Source organism: Lepisosteus oculatus, unplaced genomic scaffold, assembly GCF_040954835.1.
Source record: "Lepisosteus oculatus isolate fLepOcu1 unplaced genomic scaffold, fLepOcu1.hap2 HAP2_SCAFFOLD_60, whole genome shotgun sequence".
NCBI classification, from domain to species: Eukaryota; Metazoa; Chordata; class Actinopteri; order Semionotiformes; family Lepisosteidae; genus Lepisosteus; species Lepisosteus oculatus.
The window spans coordinates 982,466-1,000,051 of record NW_027168149.1 but is presented as its reverse complement, the minus strand read 5'-3'; the positions used below and the strand labels follow the sequence as shown (position 1 = coordinate 1,000,051).

General features: G+C 43.8%; 5 non-coding genes across 5 annotated transcripts; 2 read left to right on the top strand and 3 right to left on the bottom strand.

The window, feature by feature from the left end:
- The first annotated feature begins 394 nt into the window (after positions 1 to 394).
- On the top strand, positions 395 to 468 carry trnan-guu (transfer RNA asparagine (anticodon GUU)). The gene has a single exon. It is a non-coding gene; the product is annotated as a tRNA-Asn (tRNA).
- Positions 469 to 6,908: 6,440 nt separating this feature from the next.
- Positions 6,909 to 7,050, bottom strand: LOC138231441 (U4 spliceosomal RNA). The gene has a single exon (XR_011186692.1). It is a non-coding gene; the product is annotated as a U4 spliceosomal RNA (small nuclear RNA).
- An 8,966-nt stretch (positions 7,051 to 16,016) lies between these two features.
- trnae-uuc (transfer RNA glutamic acid (anticodon UUC)) lies at positions 16,017 to 16,088 on the bottom strand. Its single transcript has one exon. It is a non-coding gene; the product is annotated as a tRNA-Glu (tRNA).
- A 201-nt stretch (positions 16,089 to 16,289) lies between these two features.
- Positions 16,290 to 16,361, top strand: trnah-gug (transfer RNA histidin (anticodon GUG)). The gene has a single exon. It is a non-coding gene; the product is annotated as a tRNA-His (tRNA).
- Positions 16,362 to 16,935: 574 nt separating this feature from the next.
- Positions 16,936 to 17,008, bottom strand: trnav-aac (transfer RNA valine (anticodon AAC)). The gene has a single exon. It is a non-coding gene; the product is annotated as a tRNA-Val (tRNA).
- Between the last annotated feature and the right edge of the window lie 578 nt (positions 17,009 to 17,586).

The window sequence follows — 17,586 nt, the reverse complement described above, 5'->3', positions numbered from 1 at the left end:
AATGGGACGGAGGCAACGGGCTCAGAGAGCATGTTAAGTGCACACCGAACGCAGATGTGTCCAAGTGTCTGTAAAAGTGCGGTGCTCCCTAGTGGCTTAAAGTGCCCGCCTAGTAAGCAGGCGATCGTGGGTCTGAATACCAGTGGTGCCTCTCTCCGTGTCTTGTTGTGCCGAATGTCTCATTTCAGACAAACATGTACAGCTTGGTTCAGTTTAATGCAAGAATTCATTTCCTTTCTGGAATAACTTGTTTTTGAAGAAATCCATACAGCTTGTGAAAGATGAAATCCATTTCTTGGTTGTCAGTGGAAAAAGATTGCCGGCTGCAAGAAGCGCAAGTGATTGTTTTCTTTGACCATAAACCTGCAAATGTAGGGAGCACAAGCGGCCGTCAGTCTCTGTGGCGCAATCGGTTAGCGCGTTCGGCTGTTAACCGAAAGGTTGGTGGTTCAAGCCCACCCAGAGACGCATGTCTCAGTTTTTCCAATGTAAACATCATCACCGCTAAAGAAGATGGCGCAGAAGGCTCCACAGTCGAAACGTTGTGCTTCTTTTCTTCTCTTTTCAGCATGGAGTAAACCTTTGTTTGATCCTTTGCAGCCTAAGCATGCTGACGCAGCTACCTTTCTCTTAACGCGCCTCAATCATTATTCACCAAAACGATCAGCAGAATAAGTCACTTTGTGGTGATGTCACTCCTCTGCTTCACAAATGTCCTTAGTGACGGGCCATTTCTTTCTGCCATTTTTCCGGAGCGGTTATGGATTGCTCCATCATTTCCCTCTTACTTTCCATCACTAGATTGAAAAAAAAAACAGAAACAGGCTGACAGGACGACAATCAAATTGCAAAAACTCATCAAAGCACTCGATAAAGTATTTGAATCCACAAGTAGCTACAGATGTAGCCATTCAAAATGGGTGAGGTATTTCACGGCATACCGCGACACGCCCACCGGGGTATCACGCGGTATCACGTGTGTCACGTGACTAGCTATCCGGCGTCGCCTTGTAAAACCGCCAGGGGGAGCTTAACCTCTCATGTACAGCATTCGAGCCTTTAATTTTGAACTGTGTATCACAGCATGTTAATCATCAGTCATTCAAATGTTGGTATATTTTATGAAAGCAAGATTGCTCAGTTGGACAAAAGTACACAACCTACCTTTATCAGAAATATTTATGCATCAAAGCCTTTACTGAAGATATTACTAATAGTATTAATAATGGATGACTTTGGACAAGCTGTATACTCAAAGTATAATTTCTTTAGCACATTTGTACAAGCACTTGGAATCTGTCCAAGCCATACTTTGTCAGGCATTTTGTTTTACTTCAACGGGGCATAAAAACTTCCTTGCTTTTAACAGGGCGTTTCATAATTTCTACTACGAGAATGATTTAAAATGCGACACCTATCATTCAACTAGAGCTTAAAATATCACAAGGAAAAATACACACCGGTATTCCATTTCTCCCTAAACATTGTAAGCTTCGAAGTCTTTAACTAACGTGATACCGGATACGTCAACAAGCATACTTTTAGAATTTGATTAAAAGGGAATATAATATGGAATCGCGTATCTCAAGAATTTAATAACGGTATGATTATATCCGTGTACTGCGGCAGAACTGTGTAGGGCTGTTTCGCCTGCCTGATCATGCGAGCTGTCTTGTAGCCTCCTGGTCTGGGTGCGTGACTACCAACTGGCAGGTTGTGTGTTCAAATCCAGCTGCTGCTGGACCTTCCAGTTTTATTTATTTATTTTTTAATCGCGTAACATAAACATATTACCGTATGCAAACTGTACTGTATACAATATGTATATGTATATTTAATGTCTTAACTGTGCCCGTTTAAGTATTGAATATTCATATCTAATTTTACCACTGAAGGGAAATCTTAACATAAACATACAGTATATGGCTGGTCTCGGTACTTTAAAGAAAAAAATACACACCAGTATTCCATTTCTCCCTAAACATTGTAAGCTTCGAATGAAACCACTAAATAAAGACATAAATATAGAAATCTTAAGATTTGTTTTATTTAATGTTGGTAGCAGGATGAACTGTCAGAGTGTATATTTTGTCGCAAAGTTGCTACAAGATGTTAACAGTGAAAAAGGTATTTAGAAATGAGTTATTTCAAGATGAAAAAGAAAACATACACGAAACATGGTTTCATTACGACCAGAATCGGTCTTGAGATATTTTTAACTTGATTTACAGTATTTGAGAGGTATGTCTTAACACCGATACTACAGTGCTTAAGTACTGCTCACGTATATGTTTCTAGGTTTATATTATGCATTTCATACGGTCAAATTACTTTTGAGCAACTAATAAGAAGCGCGAAACGGTATGCGTTTTAGTTTCGTTTTGTGCTGGAACCCGTGGATTGATTAGAGATATCAAGTACATACAAGTCATTTTTTAAATGTTGTAGTTCGTCTTGAAAAAATGTTATGAGTACATCATCTATCAACAATTACACAGGTTCTGTTTCCATATTGCGGATTTTGGTTAGGTACAGTATTATCAAATCCAGTGGCGCTGTGTGTTACTTTACTGAGTCCCAATCTGTGATTGAAACCTGTAAAACCGGTTTAATTCGTCACAGCCAGCACTCTTCAGGTGTGAGGGTCTTCTGCTCAGAATGAAACGCTAAAATGTTTGTGTATATTCTAATGGTAGTGGGGGCAGGGTGTGTGGGAACAGGTTTGTTCTTCACACCTGAAACATTTTCTCTGAAAGGATTTTCTTCGAAGTTTAACCGATCTTGTTACAGCATGTTACAGTTTACTATTATTAACCATATTAATTTTAAGTGCTTAATGTAAAATCTTGTAAAAATATATTTTCATTGTTCAAATATACATTAATATACATTAAGTCTGACTATCATATAATAAGTTAAATACAAAACTAAAGAAAAAATAGGGTTAAATATAATTCAAAATATTTTGCTAACAATGTTAACTGTTTATGAATAATAAAATGTATTAACTAAGGAGTAGGATGGCACAGTTGTTAGTATGTTTTTTGTTTTGTTTCTTTTTCATAAATACAACAGTAGTACCTGATGTCTCAGTGGCTTTCAAAATTAAATTATGCATGCAAACCTGTGAACTAGAAAGATAACTAAGATTTTAATACTAATTAAATGACCGCGGGCACTTCCCACCCCCTCTACATTCTCAGAGTAGAACAGACTAACCTTCTAATGAAAGACGGTCCACCCCCCACGGACAGGAAAAGTGCCCACAGGCACTTAAACTTAATATGGTCAGTAACGGTAAACAGTAACATGGTAAGAAGGAGCACGTACAAACGTTTTCGAAATAACCACATGTAAGACTCTGATCCTAAAAATGTTTAGGAAGAAAGTGGAATACTGGTGTGCTTCCAGAAGAATCAGTATGGCTCAGAGATTAAATAAAACTTCACAGACATTAACGAAGAGCATAACGCGTGTACTGTATACACTGCAAGTACTGTACAACCCAACTCTCTGCAGGAGTGCTGGCTGTGACGAATTGAACCGGTTTCACGGGTATTTTCAAAGTAAGAGGCGAGATTTCCAGCGAAAGACACCCCCTCAAAAACCCAGTAAATACAGTACTTACTAGTTAAAGGCTAGGCTCCCGACTACGGCGAAAGGAACCCTTCTTTCATTAGAAGACAATGAACATATTTTAGCCCTGAATGAATTAATAGCAAACATGGTTTACATAAAAGACATTTTTCCAAGAAAGTTTAGCCTTTGTCACTAATGAAACCACTAAATAAAGACATAAATAGAAAAATCTTAAGATTTTTAAAATACATGACTTTGCTAAAATTTATTTGAAAATAAAAACAATTACAACCGCCAGGGGAAAGAGAGAACAGGGGAGGGATGTTGGTTTTGCATAAGGGGCGGGGCTATGGAAAGTAGGTATGTTTGGGAATGTGTAGTTACATGTTCTGGCTGTTTGTGAATTATCGTTGTTGAGTATGGAGTGTTGAGGTATTGATTTTGTGGAATGTTTTATGTTGAAAATTGAGGTGGATTTTGTTTATGATAAACAGGATAAACTGGGATGGGAGGAAGGTTTGGTTTTGCATAAGGGGCGGGATTATGATAATTGGAGGACTTTGCGAGTGTAAAATGGTTTGATTATTTGATTTTGTATTGTGGTTGTTATCTATGTTTTTGGTTGGTATTATGTTTATATGGTTGTTTTTGTTGGTTGGTTGTTATTATGGTTATTAATAATACGATCTATAGTTGAAATCTGAGCCTAAATAAAAAGAAAAAGCAAGTGATTAGGTTTATGAGCAATCTAATTACTTATTCGTTTAAAAAGCTATATAAAATAAAGTTTATTATTAATTTGCTGGACAGAGCGGTGAACATTATTATGCATAAGACAAAGATAACGATCCTGATCAGTTTAGAAATCTGTGTACGCTGTAAGGTTTTTACTTCTTAAACTTTTAAAATACACGTTTTGAATAGAAAGAAATCCTCTTCCTGGTATAGCACACCAGCACGTCTTTTTTCTCCAATCAGAGGGGTCAGCCAATCACCATTCTGCGTTGGGTAGCAACGGGTGACTGTTCTCAGGCGGAAGATGTAAACAGCTTAATGTTCGTGTTAAATATTTTTTTTTAATTCAATTAAACGGGCACAGTTAAGACATTAAATATACATATACATACTGTATACAGTACAGTTTGCATACGGTAATATGTTTATGTTACGCGATTAAAAAATAAATAAATAAAAATGAAAAGTCCAGCAGCAGCTGGATTCGAACACACAACCTGCCAGTTGGTAGTCACGCACCTAGACCAGTAGGCTACAAGACAGCTCGCATGATCAGGCAGGCGAAACAGCCCTACATAGCTCTGCCGCAGTACACGGATATAATCATACCGTTATTAAATTCTTTAGATACGCGATTCCATATTATATTCCCTTTTAATCAAATTCTAAAAGTATGCTTGTTGACTCCGGTATCACGTTAGTTAAAGACTTCGAAGCTTACAATGTTTAGGGAGAAATGGAATACTGGTGTGTATTTTTTTCTTTAAAGTACCAAGACCAGCTATATACTGTATGTTTACGTTCCAAAATTAATATCGTTTATGGCCTTCACACGCGTTACAGTATGCTCCTATTCTTTTTATGCTCAGCTACTAAGATTTCCCTTCAGTGGTAAAATTCAATATCTACAACGGGCACAGTAAAGACGTTTACAGTAAGTCTTTCTACGACAGACCAACGGACCACGAGTGCCCCTGTCGGTCAACCAATCACGCACCGCGGTATCGCGTGTCATCTTACCTGCTGTACGTGTCTGTACCGCTTACTTTGAATGGCTGCATCTGTACGAGCAACTTTGTCCTGGCTTGCATGAAAGTCGGAAAATGTCAAAAAGAAAAAGATGGTGGCTTTTTCATATTCGTTCTTTTATTTTTAGTTCGTTGGCTCTTCTGTCCATTGTCCTCCTGCCTGGCTCTTGACCTGTGACTGTCTGAACGCACACAGTAAAATTTCATGTGGGGGATTTGTCCTGAGCCTCTGTGAAAGACCCACCCACCCCTATAAATAACTGCTCTAGAAACACATGAATGCAAAACTAAACCACAGCTTAAAGAGGAGCTTGTCATGACCGCCAGGCAGTTAAGACCAACTCATAAGCGATCTAATCAGCACCAGCAGTGGGTGATTATTAACAAACGCCGCCGCACGAGTTAACCCACCTGCACACACTCCACCGTGCGGTACGCAGTGCTATTTTTACCATCTTTACCTGCTTCCCGCTGCTCGGTATTGAGTCTACTCCTTGAGAGCTCTACCTGGCGTTTTTCCATTACCTCGTTTATTCTGGATATTGGACTCCCCTTCTGCCTTTTCGACTTTGGACCTCGCCTCTCACCTCGGACTGTTTGCCACCAGTGTTCTCCCTGGATTACGACTTACCTTACGCCTCTTGACCACGAAACAAAGCAAAGCAGAGCAAAACAAAACGAACAAACGAAAACCCTCACGTCCCGCACTTGCATATAACGCCGTTACGTGCCCAAGCGGTATTGTATGTCATCCTAGCACTGCACCCCGGGGCGTACGGTATATGGGAACGAGCACACGCCACGAATCGTCTCGAATCACTCCCTACAGCTGTAAGGCGCTTTGAAGCGTGCACCCCCAACATTCTTCTTTGCGCATCTGTGAAAGGTAAACTCTTGAGCAAACTCTGAACCAGCTCTAAGGAAACTAATCCGATTAGACGTTACTTTGACTCATCCTTTAAGGGACCCTTGTTAATTGGAGAAATCAATGATTTCGAATGAATTCTGTATGCGTTAAAAGACAGCTATACACAGAAAACATGCAGGACACTGCTCACGATGTTTCCCGAGCCGAAACACAGTGCGTTTTTCCAAGCCATTTGACAACGCCCGCCCACTGAAAACTGCAGCAGATCGTGTAAAGGCGTTCAACTTTGTAACTACTGCACGCACAGGAAGCAGAATAAATTCCTCTTTTCAAACTGTCAAAGGTTTGCTTTGCGAACGCTGCAGGACATCACACAATCTCTTTTGAACGGGGACAAACGATTTCTTATGGGGCGCAGTAAGTACAGACGTTTAAAAAGCTCCACTCATGCCGACGATGCAGCATGAAGAAGCGCAACCTAACGTTTGACAGACAAAAGCCGGGCGCCGCTACGAGCAATATGAAATCAAACTGACAGCACACGGCGGTTCGCGCTGACTCAAAAGTGATCTCGACAGACGCTGTTCTCTGCATAACGCTGAAAGAGCTAAAGAGCGTTTCTGTTGAGACGTAACAAGCTCGTTTCTTTCTACCATGATGTCACCATGACCAAATCTGTCTTTAAACACCTTGCTCAGTCTCTGACGAGACTGTCAAACATTGCTTTCGCCGATTGTATTGCAAACCGGCGGAAGCAGGGTATTGGGAAACGTTTTCAACTAGCAATAATCGCGCCTCGGCTAAACCTCACAGGCTACGATACTGCCACTGCGCAAAGCTGACGGTTGCCAGGCAACCGCAGGGATCCTATGAAAATTGTTATCGATCGTCTCATGGCATGTCGTTGCTGTAACGCTTCATATTTGTCGTCTTCTTCTTCTAGCTTGAGGTTTTGAAGAATTTCATGACAGACAAGGGCTCCGTCGGGAACAAAGGCCGTTGTGAGAAAACAGTTGCTTATTTTCAGCACCAGAAATACAACCCTTTAAATACAAGATGACAGAACAATGACGAAGGGCATGCCGGGAGGAACTCATGCACTACAGTGGAAAGGGGGCGGGCACGTACAGTTCACATTCAAGCCACAAGTACTCTTCTCGGATGTTGCACAAACAAATCCTAACGTCTTGAAAGCATTGCAGCATGTTTGTGTCCCACTTCCCGTGACTGCAGGACGACTGACACGAACGGACAAACACAATCTGTGGCGTTTAGCGTGACATAGTCTTGCAGGCATCTTGCTGTCTCACTGCAATACTATACCGCTGGAGGAAACAGTCCATCTGGCCATGCAACTCATTTGAGCGTTGGTGGTATAGTGGTGAGCATAGCTGCCTTCCATGCAGTTGACCCAGGTTTGATTCCCAGCCAACGCAGTGGTGAATATTTTCAAATGCTGTCACAAGCCTTGGATTGTGACTAGCAAAGCGAAGCCTTCTGAAAACGGAATTGAGGGAGAATCTTACAGGGGATTCTGAGCGGTGTCTGCATACACGCAGTCCGATACGAGTGCTGAAAGCTTGAGCTACTCTCAATGCTGCCTTTCCCTGGAGTAAATCTGTTACATTGAAACAGCCCCGGGAGTGCTGTCCTTTTGCAGCCACTTGGACACACCACTCAGACACATCTGCATTCGGTGTGTGCTCCGCCTGCTCGCTGAGCAAGTTGCCACCTTTACATACAATAGCAACATCGACACCAAGAGAAAGGATGACAAATGGCTTTTATCTGGAACTTTTCATGTGCAAGGAGCTCAATGTGCTTTCTGTGTACAACAGGGCCACTGAACTCCACACTGGCCACTGAACTACAGCAGTGGCTTGCTGGCTTGACATCTCCCAAGGAAAATGTTGAAATCGCATGTGGAACAGGAAAATGACCCTCGAGTACAAGGGAAAAAAAAGAAAAAGATCATCTGGAGTGTGCCAACCCAGTTGGGACAACCCAGTTTTGTTGACGAAGTGGCTGAGTGGTCAAGGCGATGGACTGCTAATCCATTGTGCTCTGCACGCATGGGTTTGAATCCCATCCTCGTCGGTTTCCATGTCTGACGTGTGACGTTGGCCCTCCTGTTGTTTGCTCCAGATCTAGAGCTGTACATTTTCTAGCGGTGGCTGAACATGGTATAGTAGGCTAACGTCGGTATCGAGCAGTGACAGTAACAGTATTTACGTGCCACTGCTGCCAAGTGGCTCTGGGTTGAGACCGCGTTTCCACTTACTTGCAACGCAAACGGAGAAAGCGATTTTTGACAGTCTCTTGAGAGACTGCGCTAGGTGCATAGGGATAGACTTTGTAAGTTCCCCCTGGGATGGTGGCCTCTCAAATAGTTTGTGATTCCTCTAGACATTTATACAGTAGAAGCCTGCTTCGTGGCTTAAATCCAAGCTAAGGAAACGAGTTAGATGTCTGATGCAGAACTGCGAATTCAATGAAGGGGAACACTACAGTACATTGCACTGTATGTGTGAGGAAAGCTGCCCCCTTCTGTCCCTTATCGACCGAACAGAGTACTGTAAAGGATACCGCCAAGAAACTTTAGGATGCTGGTTGGAATCCAGCTCCAAAGAAGCCCCTTTGGGTGTTATGTCATCAAAAAGTAAGAACAGCGAATCTCCCTTTGATCAAAAGCGCAACAGAACTGTTTTCCGTGGAGCAGCTTTCTGACCCGCAGACCTGTTTTATTTGTAGGGCAGGGCGCATTCCCAAATGCGAATCTCCTGTTTTAGAAATGCTTTGGGCGGCGTGAAGTGAAAATAAGAAATGGGCTCCAGATGCACATGGAAGCAATCAAGTGTTTCATCCGAGCTGTTTCAAAGACTGCTCAAGAGCTTTCCTTTCACAGAGGCGCAACGATTAATGATGGGGGTGCACCCTTCAATGCGCCTTCCCAGTGGGCATTGATTCGTCGAATATACGTATATTTACAGCGAAAATACGGCTATACGTATATATACGTCGCCTCGACGTATAATCAACGTCGAATTGCAACCATAAAATCGACGACATGAATAAACGCATATATAACATCGAAAACACATCTAACACAGTGCCTGAGGCTTTTTACTGTATGTATCGTGTGTGCCGCAACTAGGAGTATACGGCACTCTGCACAGTGTTCGAAGTAAATTATTTTCGCAGTAATAAATTTATTATATTTACTATATTTATTATACACGTGTAAATTTATTACTGCGAAAATAATTTACTTCGAACACTGTGCAGAGATTCTAGACAAATTGCAGACAACATTTAGACGTCTAAGGTATGCGTTTAATAGACGAATATTATACGTCTTTTGCCCACTGTGCTGCCCTCTTGATTTCGGATTTAATTTCTTTATTACAGGGGCGCTTTTATGATGACAGAGTCATGTTCAGGTACTTTGCTTGATGGAGGAAGCTCATTTCGGACTCTGTGATCTGCTCACCTGGAAAGGTCTGCTGTACTACTACAAGAGAGACGTAGAGTCTGGAGGAAGGGACAATTTTATGATGCTTTGGAAGATAATGTTTTTTTTTTCTTTGAAATCGAAATGAATCAGAATATCAGTGCAAAAGACAGACTCTTGGTTTGGTTTAAAGAGATATGGTTTTAAAACAGACAAAATGTAGAAAACAGGTGTTTCTCACTTTTGGAAAAGAATGGACTGGGGGTAATATTTTACTAGTTGCAGTGCTGATCTCACTGGGTTACAGTCCTGCAGTATCACACTGGATAACGTGTCTGACTACGGATCAGGAGATTGTAAGTTCGACTCCTGCCTGGCTCGGGTTGTTTTTAAACGCATCGGGCTACTCCCTAAGTAGTCTGTGCTACTTACTGCATTGTAAGAGTACCCAGTAAGAGATTCCCTTCATGTAAAGGAACTGCACCTGAAAGCTTTAGAAAAACACCTGGGCTCAGTACGGTGCTGAGAGCTCAGCTTTGCTGTTCTAATTAGCACGCACTGCATCGGCTATGAACCCGAACTTTTCAATTATTCCGATCAGTAAGTCAACACGTAGTCCACATGAACGGTAGAAATATTCTCTTGTCTGTCTCTTGTTTGTATAGAACTGAATGTCCCTGACAATGTACTGTTAGTTTTAATTGAAGAACGGCATTTGTGTTCAAATATACCATTTACGTAACTGCTCATGCGACACTGAGTTGTAATTAGTCAAGAAATAAAGTCGAACAACAGCTGCGGGTTTGATTCTGAACGTATGAGATTTCAGCGCCTTTTACTTCCATTGACAAATGACAGAGATTCGAAGAGAGATCCTTCAGACCAGCAAGCAAACCCACGGCTATTTCGGTTTTCTATCTAGGCAACGTTGGTGTCTGCAATAGCATACATGAAAGCGTGATGCAATTTCTGTGGCTACATTTGTTGCACGTCATGCACAGTAAGAGTGTTTCTAACACCAAATAAAAAGTCAACAATTAGCGATCACGCCTTCTCCTCAGTTAACCCACTGAAACCCTTGCTGTTAACAGTTCTTTACTGCGTGCTTTACGAGCACCTACATATTGTGTCGGTTCTTTCAGCTGTATTCATTAGGTTTTCAAAGGCATAAGTAGAGCACCAGAGGTGCGAACGCAAAATGTGTGGTTATCTGAAGAATGTATTTCCATGGCAGCAGGGCCAAGCGATTTAGCGTTCTTATAGTACCAGGAAAGGAGAAGCGGCACTTAGCCTCTGCCTCGCAGGCACAAGGTAACGTGCGGCAGACGCCGGAGTCGGCAGGTTTCGACCCTGCGCGGGGAAGCCCCAACGCATTTCGAGCCCATCGCCTTAACCACTCGAGCACGACAAAAGCGAGCCCGCCGCCGCCGCCGCATTCCTCCTATAATCAAACACGGACTGCGAGGTGGCTGCGGAAACCTTTTTAAAGTTGCTCTCCGTTAAAAAAAAAATACCTTTCACAAGATACGTGCCGGCAGACAGACACGCCTCAGAGGGTTTAAGGCTGGCTTCACGTTCAAATGATAAAGTCCCCCCGTCCGGATGTCAAAATGCAACGTTGTCAGACAGAACAAACATCAACAAACCACAAATGTGGACAAGGATTTTACAAGCTGCACCACACTGCACTTTCAAAAGCATTTACGTTCGTGTTAGACGCAGGACTTGCCTTTGATTTGCGCGCTTACGAACGCCATGGAAAACGAAACTAAACTAAAGCCCTCAGCTCCTGCACTTGATTATAATGCCGTTACGTGTCGAAGCAGTAATTTACGTCTTCCTACCACTGCAACACGGGGAATAGAGAGAAATGAGCACACGCTACGAATCGTCTCAATCACTCCCTAGAGTCGTAAGGCGCATTGAAGGGTGCACCCCCATCATTAATCGTTGCGCCTCTGTGAAAGGAAAGCTCTTGGGCAGTCTTTGAAACAGCTCGGATGAAACACTTGATTTCTTCCATGTGCATCTGGAGCCCACCCAGTGGGCAAAAGACGTATAATATACGTCTATTAAACGCATACCTTAGACGTCTAAATGTGGTCTACAATTCGTCTAGAATGAAATTCTAATATACGTCTAAAGTTATACGTCAATTATACGTCTATGTTTAGACGTTCATTATACATAAATGGTTGGAGTTCTATTATACGGATAAATTTAGAGGACTATTATACATATATGGTTGGAGTTCCGGATAACTTTAGAGGTCTATTATACGTATATGGTTAGAGGTCTGTTATACGTATATGGTTAAAGGTCTATTATACGGATAACTTTAGAGGTCTATTATACGTATATGGTTAGAGGTCTATTATACGTATATGGGTAGAGGTCTATTATACATCAAAGATAGGTTTTATAGGTGTAGAAACAAGTAAACCAAGCCAATGATTAGATTTAGAAATGTATTCTGAAAATACACATTCACACCTGAAACATGTATTTCAAATTATACATTGTATACAATCAATCAACAATCAACATATGGGCAATAATCATAAAAAACACAACTAGTCTTGAACTTCAGCTACAAATTCTGGTAACATGGCAATATACAGTATAGTAATGACAAACACAAAACTAATTACATTAACACACTAACTCAAAACCACATTTTGATTCAAATATACATTTTAAAATGTACAACTTCTATATTTCCAAGAAAAAAAAATATTACAATGGAAGTTAAGATGATTTTTGTCCACTATTTGCAAACCCTGTCTAATTGTCCTAACAGTTAGAACCAAAAACCTATTATTTTCAGTGTCCAGATCTCCTGGCCCCCTGCCTTGCATATGCATTCTTCAAGTAACACATTGCATGCTCCTTTATTTCTTTTTCTGTTGATGTAGGGTGGGACTTCAGCACCGCAGCTAGGAGAAAATTATATAATATTACTTCCCAAATAAATGATGATTAATATCTTCTTTAGTATAATCTAAAAAATGAACGGTTTACTAAGCTCAAAACTGAAATAAATGTATAAAATTTAGCTTGCATCATAGCAGTTGAGCAATAAAGTCTGTCCTAATTAAAGAGTACCCAAAGCTTGAAAGTACAACATAGAATAAGAATAGAGAAACGGCAAAACGATTTTGTGTCATCTTCCCCATTCACACTATTTTATGTGCCATTTTTTGCTTATTCACGTACTATTTTAATCAAAATAATATTGAGAAAGATCTGTATGTATTCAGATAGTATTATTATTGTTCATACTTACTCGTCAAAAGAGGATTGCTGAGATATTTGCGGATATACTTCTACATTTGAAAAACGTGTCCAAAATGGTGACCAACGAATACTAGCAATGCATTGTGGTATATAAGCGGAAAATATGCTGGGTTCGATATTTTCTCAACGTATGCGTTTATTAATGTTGTCGATATTATGGTTGAAATATAACATTGAAAATACATCGCGGCTATGTGCCCCCTGCTATGAGCTGATGTGCAATTTTAACGCATGTAGTTAGTAAGGATCGGTCACTGTTGTATGGTATTATATATAATGACATTATGGAATAGGATGGGGACAGGCCTGGCATCACGGGGGGAGGGGGGAATGTCGCCCCTTCAGTTTTGGGCAAAAAGATTTACCTAACTTAATTTGCGCCCTAAAAAAATAGTTGTACTTTGTCAATGGTCAGACAACACTAAATGACACGAACAGTCACTCAGTCTGTTTGATGGGCAGGAGGGCTATCCGTCCAGGAACTGCACATATCAGTGTCGTTATTGAGTGTCAACATTACGATCCTGTTTGCTCAGGTGGACCGATTCCTTGCAGTAGTTTATCATTATACTTAAAATCGTTATATAACTAGGACTAGTTATAGCAGTCTGTGCTTTCTGTTGGTTTTACAACATTTTTTCTTAACGATTCAGAACGTCCATGTAGCTGCAAAAATGAACGCTTATGGTACTTTTCGCTCCAGGCAATACTCTCCAGTGAGAGTGACGAAAAATGTGAAACTGAACTTCATCGCAAATACCAGATTGCTAGTCGATATCTTCTATCATGAAGCACTAATCAATGGCATAGCTGCGAGATTTCATTTGGGTAGCTGCACCGTACAGCTCCGTTTCAACCGAAATATCACCCCCGCTCAGAATTTCAGACGCCCCCCTACAGATTTTTCCCCGGGCACCGCGCACTGATGGGAGACGGGGTTTCCAGGAAATGGTATCAACTTTTCTCAAGAAAATAAAAATAGAAACTCTATAGGCACTCAAACATTTTACTGTTTTTTTTTTCAGGCAGGTGGCAAGACCCCTCCGCAAAACCCTTGTATGCCAAGCTGTGGGCATTGATTCGTCGAATATACGTATATTCACGGCGAAAATAAGGTTATACGTATATATACGTCGCCTCGACGTATAATCAACGTCGAATTGCAACCGTAAAATCGACGACATTAATAAATGCATATATAACGTCGAAAACACATCTAACACTAGGAGTATACGGCACTCTGCACAGTGTACGAAGTAAATTATTTTCGCAGTAATTAATTTACACGTGTATAATAAATATAGTAAATATAATTAATTACTGCGAAAATAATTTACTTCGTACACTGTGCAGAGTGCTGTATACTCCTAGTGTTAGATGTGTTTTCGACGTTATATATGCGTTTATTAATGTTTATTTCACAGTGTCGTGCACCTTTTCATTGCTCTCGCTTTCAGAGCCTCCGCACGGCACACGACTCAACATCAGGAAGCACATTGAAGTGAAAGCAGGGAGCGCTGCGACATGCACTGTGCAGATCCCGCCACACTAAGAGGTGAGTGGGTCTGTTCGATGCACAAAGAACGCTTTGATAAGCGTCAAAGGCAAATCATTCCGAGTTGGTCGTTTGTGTTTTCCGTTCAGACGCGAAATGCTGAAATGATCTCTCGGCTCCTCGGTTGTCATTTCTGCTCCGTAAAGGAATCACAGCACGAGTCGGCTTCCAGCACGGTGGGTCGGGACACGATGCCGGGGGTCGGAGAGAGCGATGTCTTCCTCGTTAGTATAGGACCTGTCACGTGGACCTGTCACCTGTCCCCACCTGTCACGCGGGAGACCGGGGTACATCAGGACGCGCATTGAAGTGAAAGCAGGATGCGCTGCGACATGCACTGTGCAGATCCCGCCACACTAAGAGGTGAGTGGGTCTGTTCGATCACAGCACTAGGCGAATCCCCAATCCCCTTTTGTGCGTGGCGACAGAAGAAGTCTGGTCTGTTTCCTCCCGGTTTCAATCCGGGGATCTTTCGCGTGTGAGGCAAACGTGATAACCACTACACTACGGAAACTGTGGTCAGATGTGCCCAGCGGCCCAGCGCTGAGCTTCACCAATGCGATTCAGCTGCTTCCAGTGCCTTTATTGGGATGCGCTGATGGACCATGCTCTCTCTCCAGAGACCAGCACGCCTGTCATGGACGGAGCAGGAAAGACGGCGCCACATTCTACAGCCCTCTCCACGCAATCGACGAAATCGGGCTACTGAAGTGGAGAAAATCGCCTCTCCAGAAAGTGCAAATATCATCTTGGAGAGTATTGTAACGCAACGGGGGCTCAGGCGGGCGCCCTTGCCGCATCTGGTCGGCCCCATCCCGACTGGAGGCTCGAACCCGGGACTTCCGCGTCTCTCTGCAGCGACCTAGCCCCGTGAGCCAAAGAGAGATCTCACCACAGCCCAGTAGCTGTGGTCCTGCTATCACAGGGAAGGGCGGTGACGTCACCCGCTCTGGTACGCCGGCTCTTACACAGCGCCTGTCGGCCGTAAGCGTTACACTCTCCCCCGCTTAAATCGCCGTCCCCGGCGAAGGGCTATCCCGCCCCGCTTCTGACACCAATGTAACGCAACGGGGGCTCAGGCGGGCGCCCTTGCCGCATCTGGTCGGCCCCATCCCGACTGGAGGCTCGAACCCGGGACTTCCGCGTCTCTCTGCAGCGACCTAGCCCCGTGAGCCAATGAGAGATCTCACCACAGCCCAGTAGCTGTGGTCCTGCTATCACAGGGAAGGGCGGTGACGTCACCCGCTCTGGTACGCCGGCTCTTACACAGCGCCTGTCGGCCGTAAGCGTTACAGTATAAATCCTATTGCCGAAGGTCAGCCCTGTCTACCAGAGTGACCCTCCCACCTCCTGCAGCGATGGTCAGCTCGTCTCACACGCGTGAAGTTTCGGCTGGAAACAAGCGCCCCCTCTTCTCGCACGTTTTGCACGTTGAGTAGTTTTAATGCGGCTCCTTCGTACACAGTGCTGATCTTTTGGAAAGCAGGAGGCAAAATTGACACGTTCCCATACCAGGAGTCGAACCCGGGCCGCCTGGGTGAAAACCAGGAATCCTAACCGCTAGACCATATGGGAGTGCACAACCCTGCTGTTCCGGGCATCATGCAAGCAAACTACATAAATATGAGAAAACACGCAAGAGAGCTGTCACTCAGAGTGTCGAAGGGTCGATGTATACTGGGGCTCAGTTGAAATGCAACGTCAGGACTTTCCCGAATTATGTCACACGAAGAGAGCACAGCCTTTTCCGCCCTGCCACGTGTGTATCGGTAACTCGCCGTGATCGTATAGTGGTCAGTACTTTGTGTTGTGGCCGCAACAACCCCGGTTCGAATCCGGGTCACGGCAGAATAGGGGCGTCTGCTTTTACTACTTGCACGAATGAAGGCAAAAAAAAGCCAATTGATGTGAACGAACGGCGCTTTACAGAGGAGTACTGCCTGACTGGATCGTTGATGAACGACAGAGACCACTCCGACCTCTTCTCGGGTTTCTTCAATGACTTACTAAGGATCTTCTTCACATTCGCCCATGCAGGGGAAGCCAGTTACACCAAAGCAAACGCAGGAAAGTGCAATTCAAGCAGAGACCAGGAGGGACTTGTTTACACCGAGAGTGGTCGGAGAATGGAACAATGCGCCCAGCCCTGTTGCTGGAGCCGATTCTTGATGAGATCTTGGGCTCACTAAGAAGCCCCCGCTGGATGCTAATCTTTCTGTTGTTCTTGCAGGTCCTGCGCTGCTATTGAGCCGACAGAGCTCGTCCTGATCTGTCGGCACAGCCCAATTGCAAATGATCGGCTCCGCATACAGAAGGAACGTGCGTTTGGTACAAGAGTGCATGAAGGCACCGGAAATACATTGGGAACAAATGACCGGTCGCTCAATACCTCTGTGAAGTACAGGAGCGTGCAAAACGAGGCTGTTTCCGCCCGGTCTCGAACCGGGGACCTTTCGCGTGTTAGGCGAACGTGATAGCCGCTACACCACGGAAACCTGCAGGGACTGCTGCTGGTGTCTCGCTTGCGTTTCGGGCTGAGAAAGGGACGCGTCACTTTAGGCAGGGGGCGCTGGAGAGAGGAACAAAGGGCGCGATGAAACAAAACACCGAAACCCGGGATCTTTAGATCTTCAGTCTAACGCTCTCCCAGCTGAGCTATTTCGGCGGTGCACAGAGCCCACAGCCACCTGCTCCAGCCTTCCTGTGTTGCGGCATGAGCGCACCAAGAGTAGCGGGAGAGTGTTGCAGGAACGTCACTCAGAAGGAAAGCCACCCAGGTGCGCCCTCTGAGCTCTGTCCAGCGCATCTTCCTCGCATGGACTCCTGCCTGCGACGGGCAGGAAACAATTAGCAAGAACAGAACAACACCCCATGGGTGTCTCATGACCACACCTTAGGTTGTGACACGTGCAGGTGTGAGGGGTTGCCGGGCTACTTTGGAGCAGAGCTTGGGCGGAGGGAAGGCGGGAAAGCAGACAAAGAGGTGACACCTCAAGGTCTGCACGATCACAGCTCTCCGCCGCCCCAGGCTTCCGCTCGATAAGCTGCTGGACACACCCGCCCCTCCTCACAC